A 13,814-nucleotide genomic window follows, 5' to 3' on the forward strand; every position below is an offset into this window, starting at 1 on the left:
GCTTGCGGACATAGAGCTGTTGCACTGGTGTCTGAATGACCTGTTGCATTAACTCTTTTATGCTCTTCTGGTCCGTTCGAATGATAAATCTTTGGCCCAACAAATACTGACGCCATTTGAACACGGCTTCGACAATCGCTAGTAGTTCTCTTTGATAAGTTGACGCTGCTTGCATCCGGGGTCCTAATTTCTTACTAAAGTACCCCAGCGGTTGACCCTCCTGTAGCAACACTGCTCCAATTCCCACTTTAGAAGCATCGGATTCAATGATAAAAGTCGCATTGAAATCTGGCAACCGCAACACTGGTGCACTGGATAATTGTTCCTTTAATTGATCGAAAGTCGTTTCCTCCCTTGGACCCCATTTAAAGCCATCCTTTTGTAGTAAGTCAGTTAACGGGGCCGCAATGGTAGCATAGCCCTTAATAAATCGCCGATAGTATCCAGCGAGTCCCAAAAAACCCCTAACTTGTTTTTGATTACCTGGTCTTGGCCATGCGCGAACTGCTTCTACTTTCCTTGGATCTACTGCCACACCAAGCCCTGAGATAATATGACCCAAGTACTCTAGGGAATCCGTGCCAAATGCACATTTAGATTTTTTTATAAAAAAATGGTGATCTTGCAAACACTGGAATGCCAATTGTAAGTGTTCCAAATGCTTTTCCATATCCGCACTATATATTAGGATATCATCAAAGAAAACGATTACGAACTTACGTAAATATGGTGCAAAAATGCGATTCATGGTTGCTTGAAAGGTTGAAGGTGCGTTGGTGAGTCCAAACGGCATCACCAAAAACTCGTAATGTCCCTGATGGGTCCGAAAAGCTGTTTTATAGATGTCCCTCCCATGAACACGTATCTGATGATATCCGGCCCGTAGATCCAACTTGCTGAAAATCCGAACGCCCCCAAGCTCATCAAACATCTCATCCGCGGTTGGAATGGGAAATTTATCCTTAATGGTGACTGCATTTAACGCGCGATAATCTACGCAAAAACGATAAGTGCCATCCTTCTTTTTAACCAACAATACTGGTGACGAAAATGGACTCTGGCTGTAGCGGATAATTCCCTGCTCCATCATCTCGGTCACTAATCGCTCCATTTCTTCCTTCTGGTAATGAGGGTACCGATAAGGGCGAACATTTACCGGTTTGGTTTCTGGCAAGAGGTGTATTCGATGATCGATACTTCGATGTGGGGGTAACTTAGTTGGCGTCTGGAATAACTCCTGGTATTTCAGAAGTAGGCCATTTATATCTGGGTGGGTTTCCATGGCTGTGTCGGTTTTATCGCTCTCATCGGTCGGAGGTCCAACAAGGTGCACCTCATATGCTCCATACACTTCGTCAGAATTTAGCAATACTTGCATTTGATTAAAATTTACTCACCTTGGCGGTACTGCATCCTCCCCATGTAATATTTGTTTCTTCCCATTCATCTCAAACTCCATCGATTGGTGTAGGTAATCGTGTTTGACCCGCCCCAAATTCTGGAGCCACTGCACTCCCAACACTGCATCAGCCCCCTTGATGGGTAATACGAACAAATCCACGGTAAATTTGAGACCCTGTAATTCAACTGTGACATTAGCACAAGTATGTTCACATAATAATGTATCTCCATTCCCAATATACACTTTAAAAGCTCGAATAGTTTGTGTAGATAGCTGCAGTTTTTCCACAACTTTAGGCTGCACGAAATTATGCGTGCTCCCACTATCAATCAATACCCGAATTCCTTTATTTCCAATCTTTCCTCTCAATTGCAAGGACCGTGGGCTGCCATGGCTCACAAGGGAATTTAAGATAGACACATCCCCGCTTTCTATGAGATCATTAAGCTCCTCTGTCTCCTCCTCTAAGTCATGTGTTCCGTCTCCCGAATCATCCTCCTCTGCTTTCATCATTAGTAAGAATCGCCCCGCGCACTTGTGTCCTCGCACAAATTTCTGGTCACAATTAAAACACAATCCCTTGCTCATTCGTTCTTGTCTTTCAGCCGGCGAAATCCACTTAATGGGAAGCGTTGTTGTAGTTTTAGGAGAGTTAGGGATTGGTAATAGAGTGCTAGTAGTTGCGTTTGATTTCGCTACCAGTGAGCTGCTAGCCGAAGTGTTCTGTGCCGAATTTGGTTGAATCTGTGTCCCTGATGGCATAGTCGTGGTGACACGGCCTCGGTTACTAGAGCGCATTCCAGACCAGCTATCCTCGATGCGGGCCTCGTAAATTCGAGCCAGTTCAAATGCTTCCCCTAGTGTCCCCGGTTTTGCGATGAGTAATTCCCGTTGTAATGATGGTTTCAACCCCGAGGTATAAAAAGAGATTAATAGCGAATCAGACAAACCTGTGACTCGATTCATCATCTCTTTCAAACTCTGCCTGGTACTCTGCTACTGTCCCTCTTTGGAGAAGTTTGGATAAAGCGCCTTGGGGATCTTCGAACCTTGAAGGGCCGAACCTGCTTCTAACGTTCTCTAGAAAATTAGCCCAGGTCGTAATCATATTATTACGACGCATCCATCGAAACCACTCGGCTGCGTCTCCATCCAGATTAAATCCTATAATTCGGAGGCGTTGATCAGCAGGTGTTCCGTGTAGCTCAAAATATTCTTCCATGGCAAAAATCCACCTTTCAGGATCAGTTCCATTGAACTGTGGAACCTCTAATCGTATAGATCGTGGTAGTGCACCATCATGGCCCTAGGATCCGCTGGTTTTTGTTCCGGATGCGTTTTGTGCCTTGACTGTCTGAATTTCCATGGTTAAAGCATTGATCTGCTGCGTGAAGGCGTCGAGTTGTTGTTTCATAAGTAACCGAAGTTCTGTATTTTCCGCCATTGGTTCCTCTCAATGAAAGCACCAATTGATAAACCCAATTTCCACTCTTCGAGCGAGTGTCAGCTCCAGAAGTTAAAGAAAGAGAAGAGACTTGATATTATTGCTTGCCAAACTAAAGAACAATTGAGGGCTATATATATAGCCTTAAGAATCCAAAACCAAAAAGGAAAAACAGAATCCAAACCCAAAAAGGAAAACAAGACATAACTTCTTAAACAACTAGGATACTAAAAATAGAAAACTAATCCTAACTTATTAAGGATTATTCCAATCCTAACTTATTAAGGATTATTCCATCACATAATCAGTTTGCCATGTTGGCACATGTCGAACCCGACTACTCCGTCTTCTGACATTTCCGCCATCATCAATAGGGGTCGTATCAGCGACACAGTTAACTTGCCTAAAGATAAAAGAAAGACTAGCAACAGGAATTTGTTGAATCAATAGCCTACAATGTGAAATCACTAACTCAAATTCTGACATCCCCTCATCACCACTCGCCAAAGCCTCCACCACGAGCCTAGAATCACTCTCAATTAAGACATTTGAACATTGCTTAAGAATGAGCCAAGACAAAACCTCCTTCAACGTTAGAGCTTCCGCAATCAAAGGATCAACCATGCTAAATTTGGTACACGAAAAGCCCCAAAGAAACATACCTTGCTGATCCCTTGCAACCGCCCCCATACCGATTTGATTTGACTCCCTAAAGACAGCAGCGTCAAAATTAACGGTGATAAAACCCGGAGGAGGCCGAACCCAGCTCTTCCCGCAACTCGCCCTCTGCACCTGACCGTCCGGCCTAGCAGCACACACCGGAACCGCAAGAAACTGATATAAAAAATCAAGAGCGAGTCGAACAGCAATATTAGCAGGAGTCATCTGCCTGTTCCAAACACTATCATTTCGATGCCTCCAAATACACCACAACACCATACACGCCCTACCTAAAATAGGCTCCGGGTGGCGATCCATAAGAAATCCAAACCATTCGCTAAACCTCTCCACAGGCGGAATATCAAGTGAAATCTGAGCTTCACGCCAACAATCAATAGCGAAAGAACAATCCACAAAAATATGCAATCTATGTTCACCAAACTCATCATAAACAGCACAAGTATTTATAACATCCAAACCCTTCCTAAAAAGACGATCCCGAGTCGGTAAAACATCGCATCCAAGTTTCCACAAAAATTGTTTTACACGCGGAGGTAATTTAAGACTCCACATTCTCTCCCAAAAATTATTACCTCCACCAATAGTATTATCTTCAATCTTAAAACAATTATCAAAAATAAAACGGTAACCCGACTTAACCACATACCGACCCTTTTTATCGTGATGCCAGCGCAAAACATCAGCTCTCGTCAAATCCCCACCCGGCAACCTTAAAATGGCATCCGTATCAGCAGCACTAAACAATGAATTAATCAAATTAAAATTCCAGTCAGTAGTACCGGGAAGCCACAAATCTCGGACCCTCCCAATCGCATCTGAACCCGAAACCCTCGATAGAACATAGAAATTATCCCCCGCCAACCATGGATCGTCCCAAATCCGAACATCAGCTCCATTACCAATCCTCCATCTAAACCCACCTTTGACGTATGAAATTGCACAGTGAATACTTCTCCACGAGTGACTCGGATTAGAACCTAAAGAAGCCGAGAACATATCCCCCCTTGGGAAATATCTAGCTTTGAGAAGCCTAGAGAGAAGAGAATCCGGATACTGAATTAAATTCCATACCTGTTTACCCAGGAGAGCCAAATTGAAGGATCTAATATGACGGAACCCCATACCACCCTCATCCTTCCTAGCACAAAGACGATCCCACGAAGCCCAATGAAGCCTCTTATTACCATCTGACTTTCTTCCCCACCAAAAAGAATTTAAAGCTTTCTGGATATCATCAGTAAGAGAAATAGGCACAAGGAACACGCTCATAGTATAAGCCGGAATAGCCTGCAAAACAGATTTAATAAGGACTTCTTTACCCGCCTGAGATAATAAAGACACTTGCCATGAGTTAATTCTTTGCAAACCCGCTCCTTAAGATAACTAAAAACCTCCTTCTTCTTCCTTCCCACTAAAGAAGGCAAACCCAAATATTTGCCGCTGTTCAACGGACCATGAATCCCAATACAGTTCCTAAGATCAATTTGGAGATCCATTCTAACATTAGCACTAAACATCAGCCCCAACTTTTGGAAATTGACACTCTGCCCAGACTCCACTTCATACTTCTGCAAAATAGCCTGAACCATGCCACACTCCTCTCTCGTAGCACGAAAGAAGAAAATGCTGTCGTCCGCAAAAAGCAGTTGAGAAATAGACGGCGCATGGGGACAAACTTTGATGCCATGGATACTACCCCTCCCTTCAGCCTGCTTAATCATTTGGGATAAACCCTCAGCGCACAAAATAAAAAGATAAGGCGACAACGGACACCCTTGTCGGAGACCCCTCTGAGGCTTAAAAGCTTTGCTTTCAGAACCATTGATTAACACTTTATATTCAACCCCTGAAACACATTGCATAACCCATTCAATCCAACAATCCGGGAAACCCATCTTCAACAAAATTGCTTTAAGATATGACCACCTCACTTTATCATAAGCCTTTCGGATATCAATTTTCATAGCCACAAAACCCACCTTCCCCGATGTCTTCCTACGCATGTAATGAACAATTTCAAACGCAATCAAAACATTGTCTAAAATTGATCTACCTTTCACAAAGGCCGACTGTTCCGGACCAATAAGACGAGGAAGAATTGATTTTAGACGATTCGCCAACACCTTGGAAATAATTTTGTATATGACGTTGCACAGCGAAATTGGCCTATAATCCTGAATTGTAATCGGACTAGAAGACTTGGGAATTAACACAATTAACGGCTCATTAATGGAGGAGGGAAACACACCCGCACTTAACCACTGAGAGCAAGCCAAAAAAACATCATCACCAATTACAGACCAAAATTTCTGAAAGAACCCCGGACTAAGCCCATCCGGCCCCGGGGATTTATCCGCTTGCATAGCCATAATAGCACTAGTAAATTCATCTTTGCTAAAAGGCCGCATAAGGGAGTCAATTTCAACCTGAGTAAGCCGATTCCGCACATAATCCACATCACACTCAACAACAGAACCATTATCCATGCAAATGGACGAAAAATAAGACCGAATATGAGGCTCTAAATCCTCCAAAGTATCAAATTTATCCCCACTATCAGATTGAATAGAAAGGATACAATTCCTTCTCTTCCTAGCCGACGCAACAGCATGAAAAAACTTACTGTTCTTATCTCCTCCCTGCAACCAGAAAATTTTTGCTCTTTGCCTCCAATGTTGCTCCTCCCTATCCAGACAAGAATCAATCTCCTTTTTAAGGTCAAAAATTAAAGCATTCGACACCTGAGCATCCCGCTGAAGCTCCACCTTCAAACGATCCTTCAACTGCCTAACCCGCCTACGGTAATGCACGATATGATCTCGATGCCAGTCACTCATAACCTTAATACACTCACTGAATTTATCAAGTAAACCAGGGCTAACCGAACCTCGCCAGCAACTCGAAACAATATCCATAAAGCCCTCCTCCGAGACCCAACCATTTTCAAACCGGAACTTCCACCCCTTACCATTATGCACAACCAGAGAAGTATTTAGCTTAAGAGGATGATGATCAGAAGTAGAAGACACAAGACAAGTTAAAGAAGCATGATGAAACATCTCAAACCAATCTCTATTAGCCATACACCGATCAAGCCTTTCCTCCACATGATTCACCATACCACGGCCTCTTTCCCACGTATATTTGAAACCCACCAACTGAAGATCTTGTAAATCATAGTCCGAAATCGCTATTAAACAATGTTAGCAGGCTTTCCTTTGAAACCCACATGATTCACTTTTAAACTAGCTTTTCTTTCTTATTCTCAACTCTTCCAATAAAGCCCGATCAAGCTCTCAACGCGGAGAGAATTTTTTTTTTTTTTATTGGAAGAGTTGAGAATAAGAAAGAAAAGCTAGTTTAAAAGTGAATCATGTGGAGGAAAAGAGGCCGTGGTACGGTGAATCAAGCTCTCAACGCGGAGAGAATTTTTCTTTTTTTTTATTGGAAGAGTTGAGAATAAGAAAGAAAAGCTAGTTTAAAAGTGAATCATGTGGAGGAAAGCCTGAAAACCTTAAATTGAATTTTTCGTACCACGGCCTCTTTTCCACGTATATTTAAAACCCACCAACTGAAAACCTTAAATTGAACTTTATTTATTTTAAAAATTAAATATCTGATCAGTTATTTTTTTATATTAAGTGATTAATCATTTATTATGTTATGAATTAGATTTTTATTTAACTTTCTATCGAGTTTGGACGACAAGCGCTATTAAACAATGTTAGCAGGCTCGAACCGGGAACCGACGAGGAAGCCGGTCCGAGCCTATCAGGTTATTTCAATGATGAAATAACCGGAGTGACCCGAGATTGGACCGGGACCCGGCGGTCCGCCCGGGATCCGGTGTGACCCCGGGTCTGTAGAGTAAAAAAAAATTGTGTTGGCAGACTGGGAATTTTAACACAATGAAAATAAAAAATAATAGTAAAAGGGGGTCAAGTTACGGAACCTTATTATTGAGCGGCATTCGCGTCGCCCACGTCGTGCGGGTGCGCCCCTAACCCGATGGTTAATCGATTGCACCCCTGCGCGTGAGAGAGCATTTTCCCTAGTAATTGGTTAAAAGTTTGTAAAACCAATTTACTTATAAACTAGTTAAGTTTCTCATTTCTTTCCTATGTGGGATGTAAATATTTAATTTCATTTTATCTTCTTCCAAACCATTTCAAGTGGTTCACTTTGAGCATCAATTTCTCATTCATCATTTGTCCATTTTGAGTTTATAATATATTTTCAAAAAGATCTTATGGCATAGAATACGTTGATATATTTCAATTTATTCTGAATTTAATTTATTCGTTATATATTTAAGACTCAAATTAACAAAAAAAAAAATAACAAACCAAAAGTTGTTTATAATTTATTTTGGATATATATAATGTATAAAAATAATTTTAAATTAATTATATATATTTAATGTATATAAATATTATTTATTTATTACGTCATCCGGTTCGACCAATCCGGACCATCCGGTCCGACCAAGTGACCCGTGACCCAGTCATCAATCTGGTTTGATGTCCGGTCCGGTTCTGATAACATTGCTATTAAAGGATTCAGTTTGCTGACCAGAAAATTTTTACTTTCATATGGACAAATAAAAATATAAGTTTCTTGACTACATGAGAAAGAGTAACAAGTAAAAAGAAATTAGAGAAATCGATTTCTAGTAGGGTTTTTTAAACTTGAAATCGAGCTTGGAAGGACGTGCTGAAAATGGATTTTGGTGTTAGGAGAGAAGATCGATTTCGCGATTCTGATGTTGGAAATTATAAAATTAGACAGGAGAAGATCGAGTTTGGAAAAACCTACTGGAAATTAATTTTCGTAATTTCTTTTCACTATTTAATTTTTTTTATGTCACGTCCGTGTCTAAATTTCTAGAATTTATACCTCGATAGTAATATATATTATAATTATTAGGTGTGTGATTTTTATTTGGTGCTATATGAAAAGTTTGGAGTTAATTTGATTTTAGGTGTAAATTAAAAGTTAGGATAATTTTTAAAAGATTATATAAAGATAGAGGATCAAACGCGATATTTGACAATTTGAGATATATATCTCAAATGATATACGGTTGATGATTATCTTTTTCTTTCCTTTTCTTTTTCTTTTTCTTTTTCTTTTATATCAATCATCAGTTTTCTCTAAACCGTTTCTCCACCGTTTATTTAATTTACGGAGATTCGACCGTCCGAATCACTCGAAATTGAAACCATAGCATTTTTATGTATAGATCTAAGTCCTAACCGAAGAGTTTTTGAGTTTCGGCAGTGTTTGGAGGGAAACGTCTTAGACAGAATTTAGCGGAGAATTGAACGGATGTGTTTTCTTCAATTAATAGCCAAGGTAAGTAACTATCAATTATATTTTGAGTTTTATGTATATGGATATATATATCAAAGAATTTTCAGAAATTGACATCTTAGGGTTTATACAGGTATTTTGTAACATTGAGGTTTTCCACGATTTTACTTTTTATTATGAAATTATGGTTCAAATGAAGCTATTGACTATGCTTCTATGTGAATTTCAGATTTTACTTGATTATGTTGATTTAAGGCTTAATTTGGTTGATTTACATATATACATATATGTTTTTGGTTTCAATGTATATATATATTGAATAAAATTAATTTGAGGATTTCTTACGAATTGTTTTTGGATTGAGAAATCTGTTGCGGTTATTGTTGTTATTATTTTGGATTGAAGTCCAAATATGATTTTTATGATACAAAAGGGCTAATTGAAGCCAAATGATTTATAGTTATGAAATAGTTTGGAATTTGATTGTGAAAGGAAATTTGAGCACGTTATGATTTTATGATTTTATATCCATCGAGAGTTATCCGGATCGGTGGTTTTATATTTGAAGACCATGTTCAGTGAGGGACATGGCTTGTGTACACAGTCTGAAAGACCTATTGGGTATGGCAAAGAAGTGTCGGGCAAGACCATATGAAATAGGCAATGTTAAGAGACGTCTCGACTATATATGTGGTTATGGATTGATACTTAAGGGGAGAAACTCGATGATGGATACAATGTTTTAAGTTCATTTGGATTATGTTTTCGGTTATGATTGCTTTTGATATAAGGTTTTACGTTTGATTGAATATGAGTTGGTTTGATAAACCACTTATTTGATTACAATATTTTATAAGGTTTTGATTAAATCCCTTTATAAATGTATATATGTAGCTATGTTAAATAAAATTGGTTTTTATAGCTGATAGTTTCTTACTGAGATTTTTGTCTCACCTTTTTAAATGTTTTAATGTTTTTAGGTGAGAAAGTACAGTATATAGAGAAGGTTACCGACCGTTTAGGCGGGGTTTGGAAGTTGGCTGCTTATTGTGAGAATTATGGTTAGAACTTTGGTATTGCAATTGTAATATAATGATATTTGGATAAATTGGAGACTTCTAAGTATTGATTATGATCTTTCTATTTCACGTCCGATGCTGATTGTGGTCGTCTAGGGTCGGGTGTGACATTTTATCTCTCCTAGTTAAGAAATTATTATTTCTATTTGTTCATGTCACCAAGCCGAATCGCCTTAACGGTGTATGCAGCCCAAACTCGACAGAAAAATTAAATAAGGGTCAAATCCATAACAGAATCAATGATAAATGACTCAATATGGAAAAATAATTGATTAGAAGTTTGATCCTTAAAACAGACAAAGTTCATGGCTTAATTATGCTTTTTGCCTAAATACTTCTAACGTTTACGATCAGGAGCAATTTTATCCTTAACGGTTAAAATGATGCAATTTGACCTTAATGTTGGCATCAATGACAATTTTACTCCTAACATAAGTTGGCTCAAGTTGAGAAATAATTCATCAAATTTTTTTCTTGGTCATCAACCTTATCATTTACACTTCACGTGTGCGTTATTTTTACCACTCATTAGTAACAGATCAAATGTTTAGACGTAAAAAAAAATAAAAACTACAAATATAATGTCTTTTGTACGATTTGGACAAAAATAAAATAAAAAAATGTAGCGGATATTAACCTCAATTCTATTATTAAATTACTGAAATTTTATGAAATTTTTTTTAACGAACTGATACGTAATTGGTGTAGAATAAAAAATAAAATATTTATGTTTTATAATAATGTATGAACTTGACCAAATTGATCAATCTTAACAGTAAAATTGCTCTTGATATCAATATTAAGGTCAAATTGCATCATTCTAACCATTAAGGATAAAATTATTCCTGATAGTAAACGTTAGAGGTATTTATTTATTTTTTCACCATATCCAACAATAAATATGGATAATCTTTCTTAATCTTGTTAGACTAATGAGTAATTTGACTGGCTATTAGAATTCAACAACTGGCAAATAATATTATGTGTAGGCCCTATTATAGATTAATATGGTTACTTTAATTAATTAATTAATTGACGGTTAATTAATGCAAGCTTTGGATTAAGAGAAAAGGACAAATTCCATTTGGTGGATTTGTTAGAATTACTAAAATAGGAACCTAATCTAATCTTAATCTTTGGTTCATATGATTAGGGGTGCCAACGAGCCTGTGTAGTTCACAAATAGTTGGAGTTCAGCTCGGTCAAAGCTCGACCCGATTGAACTCGGTTCGAGTTCGAGATCGGCTCGAGGATTAACGAGTCAAAACACGAGCTTTTTTAGGTTCGACTCGATTATTTTTTAATATATATTTTACCAATTCTTAATTATATAGATATATATACATATTTCAATAATTTTAATTTTTAAATTTTATTAGGAGTCATAAGTTATAAGTCCATTAATAAATTATCACAATTGTTTTGGCTCATACATAATTTATCCAAATCCAACACGTTTTAAACTTGGGCTAAGCATGAAAAAAAAAATTATTTTTAAAAAATTAAAATCGAAAGAAACCCTACAATATTAAATTTGAACTTTAAACTCGAGCCGAATCACGAGCTTTTTTCGAACCGAGCCCATTGCAAACTCGAAAATGTAAAAACCAAATGAGCTTGAGCTGGCTCAAAAAGAATCGAGCTCGAGCCGAACTTGTGTCGAACTCGAGCCGAGCTTAGAAAATCCAAGCTCGACGAGCTTCGAGCTCGAGCCGAGCCGAACCTTTTTCATTCTCGAGCCGAGCCGAGCCGAGCCAAGTCAGGTTCGGTATCGGTTCGGCTCGTTGGCACCCCTACATATGATATTGCTCACCTCTTGTCATTTTGAGTAATTCCTTATTTTAATCCCAAAACAATATTTAGAGAAAAGTAAAAATAAGAGAATACCTCCAACAGCATCTCCGATAGAGATGACTTGCCAGACTATTATCATACTAAAAAAATAATATTTTATTAATTTAATACTTTACGTTCTTAACAACTTTTGTTTAAAAATACTCTAATAATAAGCAACTTTAAAAATTATTACAACCATCCTATAAATCATTATTTAATATATAATTTATTTTAATTATAAATATTGTCATTTTAAAGTCATAAAAAAGGTTCACGGATAGTATTCAAATAAATCATTTTTTTATATTATGAAAGATTTGGCAACCTTAAAGCTAAGGTTATCAAAAATTTGCAACCTTCTTGGCGCTCACCATCACTTCAATAGTAGGCACTCTTTAAAAGTTGTCAAACCCAATATCACATCAGTTGGCACTCTTTTAAGCACCCTCTATTGGAGATACTCTAATGTGCATGATCAATTTTATCTCTTAATATTTAAAACAGTGTAATTTTACCTTTAATATCGGTAATTTTACTCCTAACACTAACAAGTTAGGTCAATTTCAGACATCATTATAAAATGCAAATATTTTGTTCTTTATCCTGCACCAGTTGCATCAATTTGTTAAAAAAAATTCATATTTTTTACAATTTAATAATAGAATTGAAGATTAATGTTTATAAATTCGGTGAAAATTTTTGATTTTTTTTTATTTTGAATTTTTTTCATGTCTAGTCATATGTATATAATCTGTTACTAATGAGTGATAAAATGACTCACACAGGGGCGCAGACGGGGAGGGGCCCGGGCCGGAACCACTATGGTCACGAGTAGTTTTAGGCCCCCTAATATTAGTCTATATAGACGCTATGTAGTAATATTTTTTTTTTTTTTTGGTATTAAGTAATATTTCATTGTTTAAAGGTAGATGAGATGGTTAAAAACATTTGCTTCTTTTTATTGTGTCTTTTCCATTAAAAAAAATAATTTCTTATTTTTGAGACTCAAACAACTTAATTTTAAAATTAAATTTTAAAATTTTAAAACTAAAAATAAAAAAATGTAAAAACGTTATAATTTTTTTAAAAAACTAGCATTGAACTAATAAAAAAAATTAAATATATCCCATTACGTGTTAGACTTGTCCAAAATTCAAAATTTCAATATTTTAAACCTATTAGGTACTCCCTAAATCTAAATTTCTAATTTTTTTTGGCTTGTTAGGCCTCTATTAACAACGAGTTGGACGACCTTGGGATGAGCATTTTTATGCAAAAGCCCGCTGGGACCGGCCCATGAACAGATCTAGATATATGTGACAAAACAGATAAATACAATGACATATATATATGTATCGACCCAATAAAATAAAGCTTGTGATTTGTTCGATTTGCAAAGATAGTCCTCATGGTTTAAAAGTTTACAATTATGGATTTGTAATTTATGAATTTTGCAACTAAAGAAATATGTGAGTCAATTTTTCGACTAAACAATACTTGTGGTTAGGGATGCAACTGGGGTGGGGAATATCCGTACCCGTCGGGACGGGGGTGGGAAACAGTATCTCCACCCCACGGGATCCCCGTACCCGTACCCGTAAAGCACCGACGTATACTCCCCGATTAATCCCGTTTATATATAAGAATGAAATGAAATTTTTTTACTTGGAGAACTGCTGTATTATTTCTTTTTAATTTATTTTTTAAAATAAAAAAAAATTATACAAAAATTATACCGTAATTAATTAGCCCTAATTTTTTTTGAAGGAGTTAATTAGCCCTAATTAATTATATCATATTGAAAAAGAGCTGTTCAATCAGCAACAACTCTTGTTCAATTAATTTGAACAAATAATTGTTCAAATCAACTTTATCAAATTGAACAAGAGCTGTTTTGAACAGTTTATTTATGGTTTAAAAGGGCTGCAATTGCAGTCTCTATTATTTATTTTAAAAGGCTACTGTTTTTATAATTGGGAATTTAGGTCTAAAGGGGTAAACGGGTATTCTCCATACCCGCGGTTTTTCCCTGGGGTGGGGACGGGGACGAAGAATCCCC

Source organism: Euphorbia lathyris, chromosome 6 (assembly GCF_963576675.1).
Source record: "Euphorbia lathyris chromosome 6, ddEupLath1.1, whole genome shotgun sequence".
NCBI lineage: Eukaryota > Viridiplantae > Streptophyta > Magnoliopsida > Malpighiales > Euphorbiaceae > Euphorbia > Euphorbia lathyris.